At 45.1% G+C, this 22,776-nt stretch overlaps 1 protein-coding gene across 1 annotated transcript in view; it reads left to right on the forward strand.

Moving 5' to 3' along the window:
* LOC126188056 (kalirin) overlaps positions 1–22,776 on the forward strand; it is a 2,181,516-nt gene that overhangs the window by 293,226 nt on the left and 1,865,514 nt on the right. Inside the window, exon 3 of the mRNA XM_049929493.1 lies at positions 1,684–1,782. The gene's annotated coding sequence lies outside the window, so the exon portion shown is untranslated. The remainder of the gene's footprint in view (positions 1–1,683; positions 1,783–22,776) is intronic.

Raw genomic sequence — 22,776 nt, forward strand, 5'->3', positions numbered from 1 at the left:
AAAGGTTTTATTTCTTACGCTACCCCAAGAAATCTAATTTAGCTGAGGATGCTGTAAAAACCGGTCACCTGATAAAATTTGACGAAATTTCCGTCATAGCTCTCACTAACGGCTTGTGAGACTTTAATTAAAGAAGCCATTGAAATAAAACTCACAGATAACACCCTTAATAGAGAGTGGCCCGCAGCTCATTGCGGCGTGGGATCCAGCGATCACGCGATTGAAGCGGGCACATATGCCCACATATGGTGATGCCGCAAGCACCAAAGACGTCACAGCTGATACTCTGAGTATATAAACGGAGTACCAGTAGCCCACTGGCAGCCATACCACTTGGAAATGGCCAAAGAGTGCTTGACCGAAAGCTGGTGTAATTTTAATCATTTGGCGTCTTTTAAAACCTGAGAACTTTTTATTCAAGAGCCTGTTGGCTGCATTCTTATCTTTGGCTACGTACGTCGAGTACTTCGGCATGTTGGCAGGGGGAGGGGACATAGACGTCTGCAAGGAATAGGCTTAATGGTGTCCTTGACGTCCTCCCACTTTCGAACCTACTTATACAGCCAGTTAGAAGGAGACCTACAGTTCAACAGCTCTACAGCTCCAAAACACGATGCCACTTGACTTGGTATTTTTCGCGTGGTTCTAGATGAAAGAAGCGATATGTAACAGAAAAAAATCGCAAAACCAACATGTAACATAAACCCGAACAAGTTGGTGTTATGCAACCCGCCACGCGTGTAGGTGAAGTAGCGCTGCCTGCTTAAGGCGACGCTACTGTGTAGCGGGCACGGTCCGCGGTAAAAGCATGCGTGCGTGCGTGCCTGGCGCGACGTTTGTGTGACGTGAGCGAGGTCGTAGCGGGAAGGCCGCGCGGAGGCGGAGGCAGCGGCGGCGACGGCGAGCGGCAGATGTCGGCCGCAGCTGCCGTGTCCTGTGTCTGTGTCCGCATCCGGTGTCGCTTTCAGCCGAGCCGCAGCGCGCCAAAACAGCCGGCCAGCATACAGCGTATCGTACACTACGGTGGCCGGCTCTCGATGCGTTCGGAAGGTGAACAACATACTGCAAGTACTACAGCATGATACACGTTCAGTTGTTAATGACGCGCTACATTTCTTCTTCTTCTTCTTCTTCTTCTTCTTCTTCTTCTCGCCCCCCGCCCCCCTCTCTCACTCTTTCCATTAAAACCTCGAAATTCTTCACGTCACTCTGAAGTCCTACAAGCTAACAAGCACAGAATAACACACCAGCAGCTTAGTCGGACAAAACCATGCTGTTATAAGCACCCAAACACGTTCGCTTACGAGACAAACTACGGTGCGCTCCTCCCTAAACCGCTATCGTTTTATGGTTGTAGCTCCACGACTGTGCGTTTCAGAACTGTAACTGAGACCCGTTTTGTTCGATCCGACGTCCCCACCATGCTCTGATCTACTTATAATGATGTTTTTCTGCATCCTCTTTACAAGGCAACGCAATAACGTCGACCATTATTTGCAACAGAATCTGTCATATTTTGAGCTTAAGAAAATTGTAATTCTTTCGACATCACAGCCCTTTTGCCTTTTGGCAGAAATTTTTATTGATCACAGGCGACGTAATTTACCACTAGAATTTGTATTATATCGAATTTTCTCTGTTTCTGTTGAAGTGTTATTAGATGTTTCTTATTTCATTTCACAGGAGCAGTGATCAACGAGCGCAGTGATTTTTCGCAAACGATCGAGCGACGCAGTTGCAGGCTGAATACTACCAGCATCGGCGGCCCCGGGTGGCTAAGAGGCAAGTGGAATAACTGCTTCTGAATAAATGTTTCACGTCTTTCCCCTTCTACAACACGATTAGCGACAATTACATAATTTTAAATAGAAAAAATGTTAGTCTTACAGCGTGATATGAGTCCTCCAGGCCCATACATGGCTTATGTCAATTTTGGATGTACTGCTCACTCTTCATATAAGGAAGTCCGTATTTGGTCCTTGAAGGTTGAATCGAAGGTTGCGCCCATTGTCTCAGTTAAAAGATATGAGTCGTACGCGTGGAATCGAACCACTTTAACAGCCAGTTCTCCCATATACTGCACCACAATGGCAGCCATGTTGGAAACATGATGAATAGTGATAGTTGGTGGTAGTTTAGTAAACTTCACTTCTGTACTACATTGCCTGACGAAAAAGGTGCTGGACCTAAAAGGAGGGGATAAAAAGAAACGAAACTTCAGGGGTTGAGAGCCGCGCGGAGTCGCCGCGCGGTTAGAGGCGCCATGTCACGAATCGTGCAACCCCTCCCGCCGGAGGTTTGAGTCCTCCCTCGGGCATGGGTGTGTGTGTTGTCCTTAGCGTAAGTTTGGTTAAATTAAAGTAGTGTGTAAGTCTAGGGACCGATGACCTCAGCAGTTTGGTCCCTTAGGAATTCACACACTTTTGAACATTTGAGGAGGGGTTGAGATGATGTGTAATGTTGTTTCAGTGATTGTAAATTCGAATCAAATTCACAAAAGTTGGAGGCAGGAGCCCACTTACCAGCTTGGCGTTGCATCTCCTCTGGCCTGGACGCACGCACTGATTCGGTTGGGAAGCGAGTCACGAAGCCGGTGTATCCTCTCCTAAGGCAGTCTGGCCCACAACTACTGTAACTGGTCCATGATCTCCTCAGGCTGACGTCCGTATTGGTCCCATACATGTTCTGTCGGGGACAGATCTGGGAATCTTGATTGGCACAGGGGTAATTGAGCATCACGCGAACAATTCGTAGAGACCTGTGCCATGTTTGGAAGAGCGTCCTCTTTTCAATAACGGCACCATAACCCTGTCGCGTAAGAGGTGCAACATAAGGATGTAGGATGTCCGTGACGTACCGTTGTACCTTCAGAGTTCCGTTTTATTCACTATCAGCCGTCATACCCGATAGCTTCCCACTCTATGACGCCAGGAGCAACACCGCTGTGCCTCTCCGAAACACTGGAAAACTGGGAACACTCTCCAGGTCGCCGCTGTTTTCGCCTATGATGATCATTGGGAGTATGCAGAACCTCGATTCATCGCTGAACCCAATCCATCAGTAATCTGTGCTTCCCGGCCAGGTCACCACTCAAGACGCAGCCGTTTGCGTTGTGGTGTTAACAGCAGCCTACGTTTGGGATTACTGAGGGTCTCCAACCAATAGTGCGGGATAACACAGAATGTTGTGGAGAGTCAGCTATTTGTTCGCGGATGGAAGGCTCAGGTGAGAAGAGGTTACGACGCGTTTGGTGCACAGTATCGCGATCCTCCCCTGTGGTGGTCGGACGTAGACGACAGGAACATCGACGACGAGTTCCCACGCAGTCCATCATCGTGCCACTGTCACATATATGATGATGAAGTCCCATACTCCGAGGAGCATAGGGAACGATGCGGGAGATCCGCACCGCTGACTTGGCAAGGTCCTAGCGGAGGTGGTTTGCAACTGTCACATCTAAATGCCCTACAAATCTGGATACTGCACGATTCGATCAACCGGCCACATGGAGCCCCACAGTGAGGTCCCTTTCAAACTCTGTCAGGTGCCGGTAACGCTATCTCACACGAGTATGCGGCACCTGTGTGTTCTTCACAGCCATCACTCAATAACTGACGGTTTTCAGGATTCTTATGTGGACTTCCGGATCAGACGCCAACACTAAACACGAACAACACTAATGCACTCTCGTGGCAGTTCTACCTGCCACAGAGAATTTCAAATGTAGCTATTTTCATACCAGACAACGGTGTGTGTGTGTGTGTGTGGTCATCTGGGTACTTAACTTTTTTTTTGTCAGGCAATGTACAAATGTTAAAGATGTTTCTGTAGACTGTGTGTAAACTATACTTTATAAAACGATCGGTCACTCTTGCATCAGAGTGTGTGCCTGTAGAAAGAACAATTCATTCTGAAGCTAACCGCTACACTGTGGCAGAGCGATTTCTCCTGTATATCCGTTCTTCCAAGAATTCTAGTACAACAAGGGATTCTGATAGGTTGGGAAAGTAGGACGGAGGCACTGGAAGATTTTAGGCTGTAAGAACAGGTCAAGAGTCGTGCCTGGGTAGCTCAGTCGGTGAAAGCATCCCGCAGGAAAGCTAGCTTCCGGGTTTGAATGCCGATCCGTAATTAATTTGTCAGACTTTTATGTTTTTGTCCTGAATTTCAGAGAGTTTGAGGCAAATTATCGATGCTACGAAATAGCTAACTGATTTATTAAGGCACTGGTGTGGTAAAATAATGGCACACATTCGAGAGAATGTTAAAATGACTAACTGCGAACTGCGGGTACATTGCATTGCACATGACATAAGATAAATTTAGCAATGAAACGAAAGAATAATTACATATTCAACTCTCTGTCTCTCGCGGGTTTGGTCTGCGCAGTTAGTGAACGACATGTAGCTATAATTTAAAATTTTGTCCGCTGAAAGCACAGTGAGAACAATATTTACGCAGACGTCCGAACGTAAAGACTGTCCCACCTCTGACATTTGTGAGTAATTCCGTACGGCGTAAGTTCAAAGGCATGCAATTTTTTATATAAAAACGCTAATGCAGACATGATAAATTGTAACGACAGCATCTAGCTCTATATTCACTTCTATGTGAGCCACTAAAAACAATTTGAATGTAAGATAGAGCTTACAGATTAAAAATGCGATGAGCTGCCGGCAGTTAATTTATTAAAAAACTTTTTCGGTATTGAACTCACTCTCCATGTCACACATGAAAATTCAACATGTGTTATTTATTAAAGAGATTACCTTCTACTGTTTGGAATATATTTGGGCAAGAAGTGAATCAGTTGATTATGATAACAGCATCCACCTTTCTCTCTGCAGCAGCTGCCAAAATTACCAGTTGAAATTAATATTTGAAAATTTGAACGCCCCGTATTCAGATGACAGCCTCAGAAATTTACTTACTAGCGCAACCAGTATCAACATGTAGACAGTGGATTCGCTTTGCAGTAAGACCGTTGACTGTCCATAACAAAGTTGTCTTGAGCGGAATACCATAATATGAAGGAGTGTTAGAATAAAAATTAATGTATTACTGATTATTCACTAGAGCGTTTCCAGTCAAGGCAAAGATCCACGTTTAACTGTCGGTGTAGCATTAAACTCTGATGGTTACCATCGCACATCGTGAAAAATTCAGAGCAAGCCACATACTCGTATTATTCAACGCGTAAAACCGAAATAATTTTCAAGATTCTTTTGCCTCTCTGTCAAGGAAGGTACAAACAATGTACAAGAGGGAAATAAATCTTCTAGTTCGGCTTAACACCATAGTGGATAGATGAGGTGTTAGAACATTGCGAAATTAGCTTTTTATCTTAAAAGAATGAAGTCAGGTGAAATGAAAATAAGTTGCCAGTTTGAGTTAAAATTTTGGAGATAACTGGAAGAATAAGCCCGTGTCGATTGAAATTTCTGCGAAGTACTTAGTGCTCGGAAAAAAATACCTGACTAGGTACAAGCGCATTCCAGTTCGAAATTGTGCGCCTCCATACTATTCGATGTGAACATGACACTGGTCGCCCAGATTTCGTTTTCGCGCAGAGACGCCACATTTCTATCATCGTCATTAAATTTATTCTGAATATGTAACATGACAGTGTGCAAATTACGAAAAGAAGGGCACGCCCTAAAGAAGAAGTAACTTAATGTAGGTATCCCATTGACAGTATTTCTGATGTGTTATTTGGCGGCCAGGATAGCCGAGAGTCGTAATGCCCTGTTCCTGGACTCAGGTAGGCGCGACGGCCCCGGATCGAATCCGCCGGGCGGGTCGGTGTACCAGCCAGCCTGGATGTGGTTTTTAGGCGGTTTCCCACATCCTACTAGGTGAATACGGGCTGGCTCCCACGTCCCGCCTCCGTTACACGACTCGCAGACATTTGCAACACGTTCACACTATTTCACGATTTACACTAGACGCAGACAGGTGAGGTGCACTAATGCCGTCCCGGGGGATATGGGGTGGCGGCAGGAAGGGTATCCAGCCACCCCCTAAACTTAACCATGCCACATCCGTACTTAACCCTGCCGGCCCCGCGCACAATGCGGGATAAAGGCAGTAGCAAAAGAAAGAAAGAAAGAATTTAGCGGCCATTCTGTCATATGAAAAAGGCCCATTTAAATCTGTAAAAACGACATTTGTTGCGTAGATTGTCTGCCTGCTTGGGTTTTAGACGGTACCAGATTAAAAGATTGCTTATGTGTGAACGGTAACAGAAAACGAATTAAGAAAGGAAATCTACCAAGTCCAGACGAACTTCTCTTTATTCGGGTGGGACGCTGTCAAGTATTTCTGTAGAATAACAGATTGTTGACCAACCAGAGTTCCAGTTTACGTCTAATTGTTGATAGATTACTGCGTGACATACCTTCATTAGAATTAATATCTGAGTACGATTTAGCTTCTTTGTGTCTCTCATTCTTGGGCGTAGTCATCACGAAGCTGCCACTTTTTCCAGGGCACTGGTTGGCCTTGTCGGGTACATATTTAACACTTCCATCCACTCGCATTTGTCCCATTTTTCGTAACATATGTTCTTCCGCGGCCGTACCTCTGACTGTTACTCCATCGTTTCCATGTTTAACGTTTGAACGTAGGTGGGATGAGGGAAACGTACGGAAAATGGCTTTTACATACCATCCCGTCGACACTGAAACAGTTAAAGAGTTGGAAGAGCCTAATTGGGCAAGGATGAAAGAGAATGTGGCTCGTTTCCTTTTCAAGGCGTCATCTCGGCATTCGACTGAAGGCCAGCAACGAAAGCACCTACATCTGGATATGCGGACGAAGATTTTAACCTCGCTACTCCTGAATACGAATTCTGTCTCGTAACCACTAAGCCAGTTCGCATGGTGTTAAGTGCCCATGGGAGTGTGCAAGGGTTGGACAAAAATGTGGGAAAACCAAAAATATAACACGTTATCAAGCTTAATACGGTGTAAACCAACTGGCATTCAAAACAGTTTCCATTCGTCTCAGAACGGATAAGTACAGGTCCTGTACGGTTTTCACAGCGATCTTGCACCATTCTTCTGCGAAAATAGTGGCACGTTTAGATAACAGTTGGAAAGGTGAATAGCGATTACGCACACTTTACTTCAAAGTAGATTCGGTAGGACGACGGTTCAAACCCACGTCCGGCCACACTGATTTAGGTTTTCCGTGATTTTCCCTATATCGCTTCAGGCAAATGCCGGGATGGTTCCTTTGCGGCCGGTTTCCTTCCCCATCCTTCCGGAATTCAAGCTTGTGCTCTGTCTCTAGTGACCTCGTTGTCGATGGGACGTTAAACACCAATATCTTCCACCTCCTCCTCCAAAGAAAAATCACAAAGGCTCAATAATATTGAGATCTGATGACTGTGTTGACCAAGGGAGATGCGACAATTATCCTCGTGGTCACAAAATCGGTCCTGGACGATGTGAGCTGTCTGAACAGGTCCCTTTCGTCTTGGAACATAGCATCACCATTGGGGAACAAACTCTGTACCATGGGATAGGACTATGAGCGAATGGTCACATAATACTAGGCAATATTGCGATCTTGCAGTGTAACCATGAGACCAATGGAATATCAGGATATGGCTGCCCAAATCTTCACCGAACCCCCGACATGTTCCACTCTTCGGACGTAAACTCAGCCAGAAGATCGAAACAGTGTGAAACAAGACTTATCTAACCAAATAGCTACTTTCATTGTTTCCTAGTTCAGGTTTTATGACTTCGTCACGGTCACCACTTTTTCACCGCTGATTAGTGTTTTTGGAATTCCACATCGCATTGCAATTCCCAGCTTAAGGTTCTCCCTTCCTGTTGTTTTGGTGCTGATAGGGTGCACGAGTCTTGTTATTTTTCGTCACAGTCCTCTTCAGTGACCGTCTGCCACGATCTTTCAATAGACACTTTCGTTCGCGTTGTGACTTTGCGGATGATGCTTCTCCGGTTTTCCTGTATGCGGTATAAATCTTCGATACGATACGCTTTGATACACTGAAGACTTCGGCTACCTTGGTTCTGAAGTACCCGCCATACGAGCACCAAAAATTTTCCCACGTTCGAATTAACTTAGTTCCGACATAATGCAATCACGACTACACAGAATACTATTCTGAACACGACTGACATCTGCAACGTATTGAGGACTTGCACAAGTGCTTTTCGTGGCCAAATACAGCAGCGCAACCTGCAGGCTTGGCTAGCATTCGTGTTTGTGTTCAAACTTACGTATCCCGAAGTGTTTCCATATTTTTGTCCAACCGCTGTAGCGTGCAACTGTCAAAGACGACCCTAAATTTGCAGGAAACCTTTGATGTCGCTATCAGAGTGAGCTTAGCATTTATGGTGACATACGTTATATTGAAGTTCCCATACATTTCACTAATAGTTCTGCATCGATTTCATAGATGATGTTCTGCCCCGTGACTATCCCAAAATTGGTCCTACGCTTCAATGGTGACATTTTGATTATAAATATAGTGAGAGGTTCGTACTTCCAGGTTTAATAATCACCACTGTTATTGGTATTGTTTTGTTTCTGTTGCTTCACAGTTAGCCTTTTTTACAAATAATCCTTGTACACGAATCCTCACGTCTACGTATATACTGTGCAAGGCATTGTAAAGCACGTGCGGGTTGTGCTTTGTACCGAGCAATTATTTGTTCTATTGCATTCATGTAATGAGCGAGGAGAAATACGCGTGGTAATCTCTCTTACCTTTTCCTCGCGATCTCTAAGGGAGATATACGGTAGTGCCAGCGGATTCCCACGTTCTCCGAGCATCTGTGTTTCGTTTTTGTGTGGACAATACCGAACTTCAAAGATCTTAGCAGGTGCATCACTGAATTTGTTAGATATCTGGCGCCGTGCGTATTTGATAGAGGCTTAAAACGCTGAGCAGGACTGTAGAATTGTTAGTAAGAGCGACTTTATGCGATTTCCTTGACAGATGCGCTGCACGTCCCCAGAACTTTTTCGACAAATGTAGTTCTGATTGCACGCGTTCGACCGTCTTCATGTTACCGACTTCAGCTTGCTGCTTATGGCTGCCCGTACATTAGTGCCAAGCTGGATAATGCAGTGGTTAGCACACTGCGGTCGTATTCGAGAGGATGACGGTTCAAACCCTCGTCCGGCCATCCTGATTTAGGTTTTCCGTGATTTCTGTAAATCGCTTAAGGCATATGCCGGGATGGTCCTTGGAAAGGGCACGACCGCTTTCCTTCTCCAGCCTTACCTAATCGAAGCTTATGCTCCGTCCCCATGACTCGTTGTCGACGGTACGTTAAACATTAATCTCCTCCTCCTCCACGCTAAATTAATTCAGCGCCAGTGTTGTTATCGGATAGCATCAGGTTCTGTCTCTTCGTGATAGCCAATTCTTGTATTTGTTTATATTTAAAGGGAGCTACTACTGTTAAAGTTTTGTCCGAAATTGCATTTCCCTAACGTGAAATTTGATGTTGCCAACAGCATCGCCAGAGAATAATCCGACAGTACTGATCAGTCCGTCGAAAAGTGTTCCGATACTGCCTGGCATAAAAGCGACGTCGGAGCAGTAACTACGTTTGCAGCTTGAACTAACAACTGTAGATAATAAGATAGTTTTGAGCAGACAGTGGCGGACAATTCCTGTTTGGAAAAACTCGTCACAGGTGACGAGACTTACCAATACGAACCAACCACAGAACGACAGTGCAGGAAGGGTTTCTGAAGGTTCGCCAAGACCGGGGAAGATGCCTCTGTGGCGCGCGAGTTGAACAACAACCGAAAGAAGGATTTTTCTGGCATTTTAAACGTGTGTATGAACACACTTTGCGGTGTACTCAAGTGGAGACAAATTATGTAGAACATCTAAAGCATTAAAACCACCATCTTAACGTTTCTCTGTTTTTATTAGTCCAGTATCGAAATTTTATTCACTAGAAGGGAGTGTATATGCAGCGATTACATTGGAGAGCTTATTACGCCTCTTTAGAGTACGTGGGATGCTACTTTCATTTCTGTTGAACATTCGCCGACCAATAGGTTTACGAGAGTCATTCCAGTATGACGCTAACAACGAGCAGGAACGGTCTTTAACTGTTTATTTCTGTGATTTTCAAATGTGTGACAAAGTTAACGATCCCTGCAAGTTTGAGGTTCGTGGTGTTAAACTGTTTCTAAATGCAAAAAATGTCTGCCTCATCGAAATTTTACAGACAGATGACCTAATTTTATGGAAATGTGATGAATGAAGGAAGCTTCCGTTAGAAACTGGTGCATCGTGTTTAATGTTGAAGGACGACCAGGTCGGCCTTCAATCGTCACTGACGAATTGAAATCAAGGAGTGACGAAAAATTTCAACAGAATAGGTGTTTCACTATTCATGTGCTGAGCTTGTGTTTTCCTGAACTTTGACTGTCAATTCTTTATCTAATTGTTAGTGGTGATATGGGCTAGAGAAAAGTGAGCGCCGGGTGGGTTCCTCGAATTTTGGCAGACGAACACAAAAAACAACGTATGACAACTGACCTGACTTTCCACACTCTATACGACAAGGATGGCGTTGAGTTTTTAAACCACTGGCGACGAGCCCTGGGTTTCGCTTATTTGTCCGTAATTGTTGCAGATGTATCATCTGAACTCCGGAGATACGGAAGTTACTAAAAAATTACGGAAATGGACATGTCAAATATGATGCTGTGAAAAAATTGTAAAAGGTACTGTTTACATTTTACTAAAGATATTTAAATAATATATAAAATGTATATATAATATATAATGATTTCCTTCATGAGTACGCAGCAAACATGTAGACGAACGATTTCGTCACCACGTCTTATTAAGATACGTTATGCTGAGAGACGAAAATTTTTCTTTCTGCGCTTGTCAGTTTAAGGGTAGGATTAATACTACTTTAAGTGATAACTTCACAAAAGATCAGATTCTTGGTGCGAAGAGTGCAACAAGATTCTCTCTCAAGAGAACATTATCTACAGTCACCAATGAATATCCAGAGTCTGTATTATACAAGCATCTCGTGGTCTTGCGGTAGCGTTCTCGCTTCCCGCGCACGGGGTCCCGGGTTCAGTTCCCGGCGGGGTCAGGGATTTCCCTGCCTCGAGATGACTGAGTGTTGTTGTGTCGTCTACATCATCATCATTCATCCCCATTACGGTCTGAGGAAGGCAATGGCAAACTACCTCCGGTAGGACCTTGCATAGTATAGCAGTGCGGGTCTCCCGCATCGTCCTCTACGCTCCTCGGAGTATGGGACCTCATCGTCATCACAAGAACAGACAGATCCAGAAAGAAGAAGGAGCACCATTAGGTGGCTTGTGGAGTATGATGTAGATACAGATGAGGAAGGGCTGAGAATGTTTTTGTATAAAACAATGAAGACATTTGCCTCTCGTTTAATAGTGTAAATGGATTTTGTTTCCCTGTTTTGCTTTCAATTTTATTAATAAGTTGTGTGGTATGTCTGTTTTGCAATATTTGGAAACCACAGAAATGTTTCTAAAGCATCCTTGATGTTCATCAAACTAACTTTTACATTAAATTTATTCGCAATTGCGAATATGGACAACCATCAGCTGTAAATGGATGACTACAATGAAAATTCGTGCCAGGACGGGACTCGAATCCGGAGTTACCGCTTATCGCGAGCGGTGGATGTACGAGTACAGCTTGTAGACACATGTTAGACGACGTATGGAGGTTTAGGTCTGAACCTGGGTCGTATACGGCGACCCCCTCAAATGGTACGGCTGCCCCTCGTATAAAGTGGAAAATCCGGGTTTGAGACCCGGTCCGGCACAACTTTTCATTGCCGTCATTCCATTATACAGCTGATGGTTGTTCATATTCGCAGTTAAGAATATATTTAATGTATTTCGTAACGGATGTAGTCGTCGCAGTGCCTGTTTTTTGGACATGCATGCGTGTCCAAAGGAACTTCGCATCGTAATTTAGAATAACACAGGCACTGCAATATCGTAAATTAATTTTTAGCCGTTTCCCCTTAACCTGATTTTTTGATTCACTGTAATTTTTATTTAGGGTCGGAAAGTATGTGAAATATAGCAATTGAATGTCTAAACCAGGCTTGTAATTTTTAAAATACTTCGGGGTAGGACGTTCCCTGGGACTCATCACTGTTTTTCCCATGTGATTACTGACAGAATGGTTTCACATAAAAGTCCATAAACAAAGCGCCATTCAGTGAAGTAGAATCACTCACTGGCTTCCAAAAAACCGAAAAAGCCAAACAAATTCAGAACACCCCAAAGGTTAAGGCCACAGAATTTGGATTTAAAGGGCGTCCTACTCATCGACGTGATGCCTAGAGGATAGATCGTAATTTCAGCGACCTGGCGTCAGATCCTTAACCGACTAAGCCGCGCCGTTCAAAACAAAAGACGTGCATTGTTGGTCAGCGGCATTGTACTTCATCACGATAACGCTCGCCTGCATTCTGGTGCGTTCGGTAGTTTAAGTGGAAAGTTTTTGAGTGTCCGCCTTGTAGGTAGCGCGGGGCAGCCGCGCGGTCTGGGGCGCCTTGGCACGGTCCGGGCAGCCCTCGCCTTTGGAGGTTCGAGTCCTGCCTCGGGCATGGGTGTGTGTGTTGTCCATAGCGTAAGTTAGTTTGTTAGATTAAGTAGTGTGTAGGCTTAAGGACCGATGACCTCCCATAAGACCTTACCACAAATTTCCAGTTTTCCGCCTTATATCCCAGACTTGACTTTTTCTCGAATTGAAGGACTTTTTCGGGCGGGAAGCACGTAGGAACGTCAGCTGAGTGTAAGAACAGGAAGACTTTTGGAGCGCTACAACAAATCTTAAAATTGGAACGGCGACTGCGTAGAAAAATAGCTGACATATAAAAGTATATTGTAGAATAAATTTTCTTTCATCACCATGAATAAAAATGTCTGTTTCTTCTTTTATAATAACCGTCATAATAGTAAAAACCTCGTAGATAGTCACGTAACAGTGAAGACCTTACCAGTGATTTCATCTTGGTTATTAGTCTACATATCGAGTATAATGCCCTTCGGGAATCCAGGAATACGAAAACTATTTCCATACATATTGCAACGTTACAGCTCCATAGAGATGAAGCTGCCACTGGCGCCAGAAAGATCGTCGCTGCTTATCTAGCGCTTAGAGCGAAACTGGGACCAAAATGTTACGCTGTGGTGTATGAGGTGGAGTTACGTGAATGGGTTCTACACGCGGAGTAATTCTGCGCCGTAAAGCCGGTCTGAGCCGTCCTTACACTCGCCGCGGCCAGCGTTTTCGCTGCCACTCCGTGTGGGGGAGCGCTGAGCCACGCCTACGTGAATATGCCCGTCTGATACGGGTCCCTGAGAGCGTCCGAGGGATACCCCGTGCGGCATTATGCGGGCCTGACGCGCGCACCGCAAATAAAAGGACGGGCGACGCACGCCAACACAAAAGCTGGCCCCCGTCGCGCCGTGCGCCGACTGCAGTTAGACGCAACCTCTCGGCGAACTTCGCCTCTTTGCTGCGTCCTGCGCCTGCGCAAGGGATTGCGACGGCGTTGCTGTTTTCTAGACCTGGAATAGAGACGCGGCCATATTTCGGCACCTTAAACCACGTTCGCAGAATACATTTAGCAAAGGTACATTTATTTATTGAACCTGTTCTGATTAGGGTCATCAGACTTTCCCTTTCATTGGACCAGGGTTTCACACATGCGGTACCTTTTTGATATTTACCCTTAGAAATAACAATTTTAATATGACAGTAATTGTAAAATGGTGTGTCCTTAGTGGCCGAGCGGTTCTAGGCGCTTCAGTCTGGAACCGCGCGGCCACTACGGTTGCAGGTTCGAATCCTGCCTCGGACGTGGATGTGTGTGATGTACTTACGTTAGTTAGGTTTAAGTAGTTCTAAGTTCTAGGGGACTGATGACCTCAAACGTTAAGTCCCATAGCGCTCAGAGCCATTTTTTTTTTTTTGCCTATATGTAAATAATCCTGATTATGAACTAACAAAGCTAATACTGCTGTTGCTGCTGCCGCTAATAATAAGTTCATCTCAATATATAAAAGGCAGTGTCCCGACTGACTGACGCACTCACTGACTCATCATCGCCCAGCTCAGACTACTAAGGACAGAAACTTGAAATTTCCAAAGGGTGTTGATCTTAATTCTGTAGGCGTCCTTTAAGATTGGATTGTTCTAAATACCGCTCCCAAGGGTATGAAGTAGGGGATGAAATGCTTTTTCAGAACGTGTTGCTATTAAGACAGTTTTGAAGCGAGAACTACGAAAATTGGTGTTTTGTTTCTCAGTCTGAAATTAAAAGAATCGTGTTTCAGAAATTAAAAAAATCGCGTTTTTGGAAATTCAACCACCAACGAGTTAAACAAGTGGATCAAATAAATTATTACAAACAACTACTAAAGCATTTTTAAAGCTACATGTAAGAAAATTAGTATTTGACTTCTCACTTAGAAATAAAAAAAAAAGTTTTTCAGCATCTTTGGAAATTCAATCCCTAAGGGAGTGAATTACGGAAGGAAAATTTTAAAAATGGGCGTGTAGCTACACACAATCGCAAGCGCATCTAAAGAGGTTCTCAATGTTATACTGATGTCACATTGCTAAGTAAAATAAGAACCAAGTCGATCTCTTGGAAATTTATAGTGTCCCAGAAATAGTTAACGCTCACTTTTGTAGGAGCTTACGTGATGTCTCAGCTTGTCTGCATGCAAATTCTTGCCCTAACAGAACCTGTTTACGAAAGTAGGGCAGAATAAAGTCGAATGCATTCTTCCTCGAGGTCCTAACATGGCACTGCATGCATCACGTGTTACCCTTCGTGCTTTCAAAATACACAAACGTTCTCACCGCTATGTAGAGACTCCTATATCCCAGCACAAAGGATATCTTGTGAATGAATGGAGCATTATGATTGGCTGTTATCGAATTTACCCCCTGGAGTACTGATGCTGTCGGTGTGGAAGCACCATCCGCGTTTTTTTTTTTTTTTTTTTTTTTCTTTGTACAATGAGACTTTCAGGGGCAGAAAACTATTTTACACAGATCGCCATATTGCCCCGACAATTAAACCTTGCAAAGTGCCCTACATATCGTCAAATACGGAAAGACTTTTACTCAATTACACTGCTTTCCCACTGAGGACAGGTGATTGAATATTAGAGTGTGAAACCGATCTCCAACCGTGTCAGTACAGTAAACATACAGTTCATATCCTGCCCCCATACAAAATCACCCATCAACTAAATAAAGGTGCAAAATGTGCAGAAGCAGTCAACTGGACAATTTACATGGTAGGGAATAACGGCCCAGTACAAACACACGTCGATATCGAATCTTCTCAAAATTCCATGCGATCACGAAATCTCCCAACACATACTAAGTATTAGTTCGCTATTCAGCCGTCTTGAGGATGACACTGTTAAGTCAACTACATTCCCACATTGCAACACCCCTCTCCATTCGGACGGTCCCTGCCGTTAGCTGGAAACGTGAACCATTCCCATCACAGGCCACACATAGACAGAATAATCCTACGAAATTGGCCACTTATATATGTGATCGCAATACTTACAGTTAAATCTTATGATTGCGGTTTCAGTTGAATGACATTCAACAATGAGCGAAATATCGGAAATACACCCTGCTGACGGCTGTGGCTCTGTAAATAGAAATATCTGTACCATTCTTATGACTTGACATACGCCTCCCTTCATCATCACAGTATTCCACGTCAAATCCATACCTTCCTTACGACTGGACATACTCATTTCCTTTGCACATGTTTGAACAGAAACACATGCTTTATAAGCCTCATGCTCAAGGTGAACCTATCACACATCCCCTACTACTAAGTATAATACTTTGTCAATAATTGATTGTTGGCGATACGAAATAATACTGACCAAAATTCAACCATGGCTGGACATGGGATTGGTACCACTGTGTGCTAGAAAGAGGGGAGTAATCGTCTTGCAAAAAGCGAGATGTTAAAAAACACAACCATCACAATCGGTCTTGGTTCTACAGGTGCATGCAAGTAACCATGTTAAAAGCTATACCCACTTTACAAATCGAGGTACGGCATTACCTCTGAATGAGGTGGTTTTTTGTCCAGACAAATACCGTAACACTGAATACAGATGGTGATCGCTGGAGTATATAGTATCAGACCAGCAGTGCGGTTACACATCGCCGACGGTGCAAGCTCGTAATAAAATTACCCAATTTAGAATAGAAAGTGATTCGGCTAAGGAATGTGGTATGAAATGGGTATTTTCAACACCCTCAAGCCACTGCCACTAGATATTTCTCCAATATTTGTAACGCATTCTGTCTCGATGCCATGTCAGAAGTTCAGTGATATATCGACTGGGCTAGATTGATTGAGAAGGATAACAAACAGTGGATGATGTGCTGATTGAGGTTGTAAGAAATTTACAAGATTTTTACCACATCTCCCTGCTCCGATACATCAAAAACAAATAGCGCATGCATGCAGGTATCGAGTACATGTGACGATCCTATTAAATATAGAGGTATTGATCAACTGCACAGACCAGTTTAAAGTTTCATCACCTGCACTGTAGGAGGGTGATTATATCCCGCGAACTATACTGTAAGTCGCAAGAGACGCTCCCTGTGACCCTGTCTCATTGTTTGCAGCATTTTTTTCCCTCTGTAACAAGCTTTGTACACTGCCAAACATTTTGTTTTTCTGCCACGAATTTGAGGTCTGTGTCAGGTTCTAAACTGACATTAACATGCTCTATTCCAAGGCCTCTCGCAGAAAACTAGACGTCGCACGGCATAAATCGTGTTGCTACTGCTGCTACCATAACACACCACACACAATGGATGATTTTAAATAAAAGTCAGTTATAACATAGGAAAAAGGAAGAGTTTTGCAGTGTTGCGGGGAGTTTCCAAACCACAGTCCCAAGGTGATTCACGAGCTCTACATTTAAACTCATCTGTCATAGTGATGGAATATCTGATGGCTCTGCATTCCATTTCGACTGATTCCTCATATTGCAGTCATGTACGCAATCACTGTTTTGGTGTTAGCTATCCCCAGGAGGTGTCGCCCCTCCACAAAACTCTCTCTCTCCAACTCAAACAAGCGTTGTCAGTCAATCGTTATGTGGTAACAAACAGCATGCCAGTGGACAGATGGGATGGAAAAGCCACCGCCGATGTACCGAAATAATAAGCATCACAGTTGATAGTGCGAACAATTTTAGCAATTTTACAGTAATTTCAACCCCGACCAATGATGTGACACCATGTTTCCCAATTTCAGTATCATAGCTAAACCACCCCTTCTCCACTTTGCGAGTATCATTGCGAATGCGGATAGATGACTGTGCAGTACGTCCATTCATTGTTAATTCTCGAAGACACACGTCATCAAAGTATATCAGACAGCGCTCTACATATTTCTAACACCTCAAGCATAGTGCTCAATTTATGATCTACACTCCTGGAAATTGAAATAAGAACACCGTGAATTCATTGTCCCAGGAAGGGGAAACTTTATTGACACATTCCTGGGGTCAGATACATCACATGATCACACTGACAGAACCACAGGCACATAGACACAGGCAACATAGCATGCACAATGTCGGCACTAGTACAGTGTATATCCACCTTTCGCAGCAATGCGGGCTGCTATTCTCCCATGGAGACGATCGTAGAGATGCTGGATGTAGTCCTGTGGAACGGCTTGCCACGCCATTTCCACCTGGCGCCTCAGTTGGACCAGCGTTCGTGCTGGACGTGCAGACCGCGTGAGACGACGCTTCATCCAGTCCCAAACATGCTCAATGGGGGACAGATCCGGAGATCTTGCTGGCCAGGGTAGTTGACTTACACCTTCTAGAGCACGTTGGGTGGCATGGGATACATGCGGACGTGCATTGTCCTGTTGGAACAGCAAGTTCCCTTGCCGGTCTAGGAATGGTAGAACGATGGGTTCGATGACGGTTTGGATGTACCGTGCACTATTCAGTGTCCCCTCGACGATCACCAGTGGTGTACGGCCAGTGTAGGAGATCGCTCCCCACACCATGATGCCGGGTGTTGGCCCTGTGTGCCTCGGTCGTATGCAGTCCTGATTGTGGCGCTCACCTGCACGGCGCCAAACACGCATACGACCATCATTGGCACCAAGGCAGAAGCGACTCTCATCGCTGAAGACGACACGTCTCCATTCGTCCCTCCATTCACGCCTGTCGCGACACCACTGGAGGCGGGCTGCACGATGTTGGGGCGTGAGCGGAAGACGGCCTAACGGTGTGCGGGACCGTAGCCCAGCTTCATGGAGACGGTTGCGAATGGTCCTTGCCGATACCCCAGGAGCAACAGTGTCCCTAATTTGGTGGGGAGTGGCGGTGCGGTCCCCTACGGCGCTGCGTAGGATCCTACGGTCTTGGCGTGCATCCGTGCGTCGCTCGGTCCGGTCCCAGGTCGATGGGCACGTGCACCTTCCGCCGACCACTGGCGACAACATCGATGTACTGTGGAGACCTCACGCCCCACGTGTTGAGCAATTCGGCGGTACGTCCACCCGGCCTCCCGCATGCCCACTATACGCCTTCGCTCAAAGTCCGTCAACTGCACATACGGTTCACGTCCACGCTGTCGCGGCATGCTACCAGTGTTAAAGACTGCGATGGAGCTCCGTATGCCACGGCAAACTGGCTGACACTGACGGCGGCGGTGCACAAATGCTGCGCAGCTAGCGCCATTCGACGGCCAACACCGCGGTTCCTGGTGTGTCCGCTGTGCCGTGCGTGTGATCATTGCTTGTACAGCCCTCTCGCAGTGTCCGGAGCAAGTATGGTGGGTCTGACACACCGGTGTCAATGTGTTCTTTTTTCCATTTCCAGGAGTGTATCTCTATGCTGATGGGAGTCACAGAGCATTCTCGCAGTCTTAGGGTGAAATTAGAGACTGAAAGACCCCCTCACACAGTCATTGACCAACCCTCCCTGCAGCACCGTTACCGATTTAATATGCAACTGACCAGAAGTAGACCGCTGCATTCCACGTCTTATGAATGAATGGAGCTTGCCGAGTCCTCACCCATCCAAGTGCACAAGAGATGCGCCCATGTCGAGGAGGTTAGCACTCGTTATCGATGTATAATAACAGATTTGATAGTGTTGTGATGTAATAGCAGACGGTTAAGAACAAAAAGAGACGGATGATTTTTATGTGTGATGGAGCTCCAGACGGATGGAATTCGAAGCATTTTTACGTAATTCAACCAGGCTATCAATTTTAAAGTATTATTCCAGAGTCTAGGGTCAATACCTGGAAGGTATTGGTAAGAGAGAACATAACCACACGCACTCCTAAGGCTACAGCGTTCCGGACTTAAGACGGGCTATAATATTAGATCGCTTGAGCTTCAGACCCATCAGTCGCATGGAATGTAGCGCTGCTAATATTACAATGTAACAAATATATTTCAAGCGCATGAAATACATCCTTCTTCCCGGTTTCTCTACGATGAACTATGTTATCGAACCGTAAAACGAAAAAACTTTTCCTTAAAACATTAGCTCTGTATGATACGAGAACAATAGAACTTTCCAGAGATGTATAGCGTCCACTGTTCACATCCGATCACGTTTCAGAAATTATACTATGCCTACATCAGTCCTATATAAAATGATGGTTAGTAATGGAGAATACCTCTTACAAGGAAACAGATAAACGCATAGCAGCAGGGTTCAAACGGTTCAAATGGCTCTGAGCACTATGCGACTTAATTTCTGAGGTCATCAGTCGCCTAGAACTTAGAACTAATTAAACCTAACTAACCTAAGGATATCACACACATCCATGCCCGAGGCAGGATTCGAACTTGCGACCGTAGCGGTCACGCGGTTCCAGACTGAAGCGCCTTTAACCGCACGGCCACACCGGCCGGCTAGCAGCAGGGTCCGACATGTGAAAATTACAAGTCATTCCGCCACTAACTCTGTAAACAGCACATCTGTCAGGCACATGTATACATGGGGATTGCAGTGCTTCACAAGTACCTATCGATAACTTGGTTAAGAGGCTGAAGTCTCGATTTTACACCCAAGATGCGACTGCGGGATGGAGTACACTGCATAAATTATAGTTCGTTTAGAGGGATGTGTAACGTCTCATCACACATGAGATGGGAGTCTTCTGATGACCAACAGGTTTACCGTTAACGATCGCAAGTAGACAGTGCTTTAAATCACATACAGAACATGTGGCTGTATACGAGTCGAACGCAGGCTATGTTACGCGACTGATGCATCCTGGCAGAAAGTGGAAAAATTGACCTGCAGCAACTTCTCCCTCTCTAGAATGTATCATCAATCTACCATTAAATCGTACCTCGTTACAGCTCCATCTCAATCGATCACCCTGTCCACTCTCTGTTATCCTTTAACGCAGGTGCAAGTACGAGGTGCATTCAAGTTCTAAGGCCTCCGATTTTTTTTCTAATTAATTACTCACCCGAAATCGATGAAACTGGCGTTACTTCTCTACGTAATGGCCCTGCAGACGTACACATTTTTCACAACGCTGACGCCATGATTCCATGGCAGCGGCGAAAGCTTCTTTAGGAGTCTGTTTTGACCACTGGAAAATCACTGAGGCAGTAGCAGCACGGCTGGCGAATGTGCGGCCACGGAGAGTGTCTTTCGTTGTTGGAAAAAGCCAAAAGTCACTAGGAGCCAGGACAGGTGAGTAGGGAGCATGAGGAATCACTTCAAAGTTGTTATCACGAAGAAACTGTTGCGTAACGTTAGCTCGATGTGCGGGTGCGTTGTCTTGTAGAAACAGCACACGCGCAGCCCTTCCCGGACGTTTTTGTTGCAGTGCAGGAAGGAATTTGTTCTTCAAAAAAAATTTCGTAGGATGCACCTGTTACCGTAGTGCCCTTTGGAACGCAATAGGTAAGGATTACGCCCTCGCTGTCCCAGAACATGGACACCATCATTTTTTAGCACTGGCGGTTACCCGAAATTTTTTTGGTGGCGGTGAATCTGTGTGCTTCCATTGAGCTGACTGGCGCTTTGTTTCTGGATTGAAAAATGGCATCCACGTCTCATCCATTGTCACAACCGACGAAAAGAGAGTCCCATTCATGTTGTCGTTGCGCGTCAACATTGCTTGGCACACGGGCAGCCATGTGGTCGTCCGTCAGCATTCGTGGCACCCACCTGGATGACACTTTTCGCATTTTCAGGTCGTCATGCAGGATTGTGTGCACAGAACCCACAGAAATGCCAACTGTGGAGGCGATCTGTTCAACAGTCATTCGGCGATCCCCCAAAACAATGCTCTCCACTTTCTCGATCATGTCGTCAGACCGGCTTGTGCGAGCCCGAGGTTGTTTCAGTTTGTTGTCACACGATGTACTGCCTTCATTAAACAGTCGCACCCACGAACGCACTTTCGACACATCCATAACTCCATCACCACATGTCTCCTTCAACTGTCGATGAATTTCAATTGTTTTCACACCACGCAAATTCAGAAAACGAATGACTGCATGCTGTTCAAGTAAGGAAAACGTCGCCATTTTAAGTATTTAAAACAGTTCTCATTTTCGCCGCTGGCTGTAAAATTCCATGTGCCGTACGGTGCTGCCATCTCTGGGACGTATTGACAATGAACGCGGCCTCATTTTAAAACAATGCACATGTTTGTATCTCTTTCCAGTCCGGAGAAGAAAAAATCTGAGGCCTTAGAACTTGAATGCACCTCGTAAGTCTAGAGGCGGATGGTTCTCTGTCTTCCTGAAAAGCGTCAAATACAGTAGTCAACTCGAGTTTATCACTGCTACCTCAGTAGACATAGACTATAACGCTGCCTCGACGGAAAAAAATTGACTGCTATTCTGATTCCCTTCGCTTCCTTGCCGACGTTTTCTCGGTTTCCTCTTGCTGCCGCATACTTGGTCCCATGTACGAATTGTTCTCCGCCAACCAGAAGATACGCAAGCACTTGCTCAATTTCTCCGCATTTCGGTGTACATTCGGTCAATTTATACCTATTCGCGTCATTTTTCGCAATTATAACGATTTTATGTCAGTTCTATCCATGTGAACGGTCGCAGGTTCGAATCCTGCCTCGGACATGGATGTGTGTGATGTCCTTAGGTTAGTTAGGTTTAAGTAGTTCTAAGTTCTAGGGGACTGATGACCACAGATGTTAAGTACCATAGTGCTCAGAGCCATTTTTTTTATCCATGTGATCATGACACAACCTCTCGTTCTGTGCTCTAAAATTGCTTGTAAATGTAATACAGGTGCCAACACCTAGCCCAAATGCACTGATTGGGAGGCCTAGTATAGCTCTGTATTCGACTGTATCCGGTCACCTCCACATTTGGAGAGCGTTTGATCTGTTTTCTGTATGTCTGTGTACATGCGTGTGTCGCGGATGGCTCCCAGGACCCGCAGTAGACCCGAGTTAGCATTCGAGTGTGGATGCGTACTGGCTACATCTTAGACGCATAAGCTTTATCCATGTATGTGTTAGATGCGCCGCATACTCATTTCACTCCGTAGAATATCCTTGAATCACATAGTTATGAAGTTGTCCGAATTCATCTACCGGATCGCCCTAATGAAGACTGTAAGGTCAACAGCCGAAATATCGGAAGAGGAAGTACTACTCTACCGGACGCGTTCGCGAAAGATGATGGAATACTCTATCCTCCGAGAAAACGTAAA

The sequence above is a fragment of the Schistocerca cancellata genome, chromosome 5 (genome assembly GCF_023864275.1).
Source record: "Schistocerca cancellata isolate TAMUIC-IGC-003103 chromosome 5, iqSchCanc2.1, whole genome shotgun sequence".
NCBI lineage: Eukaryota > Metazoa > Arthropoda > Insecta > Orthoptera > Acrididae > Schistocerca > Schistocerca cancellata.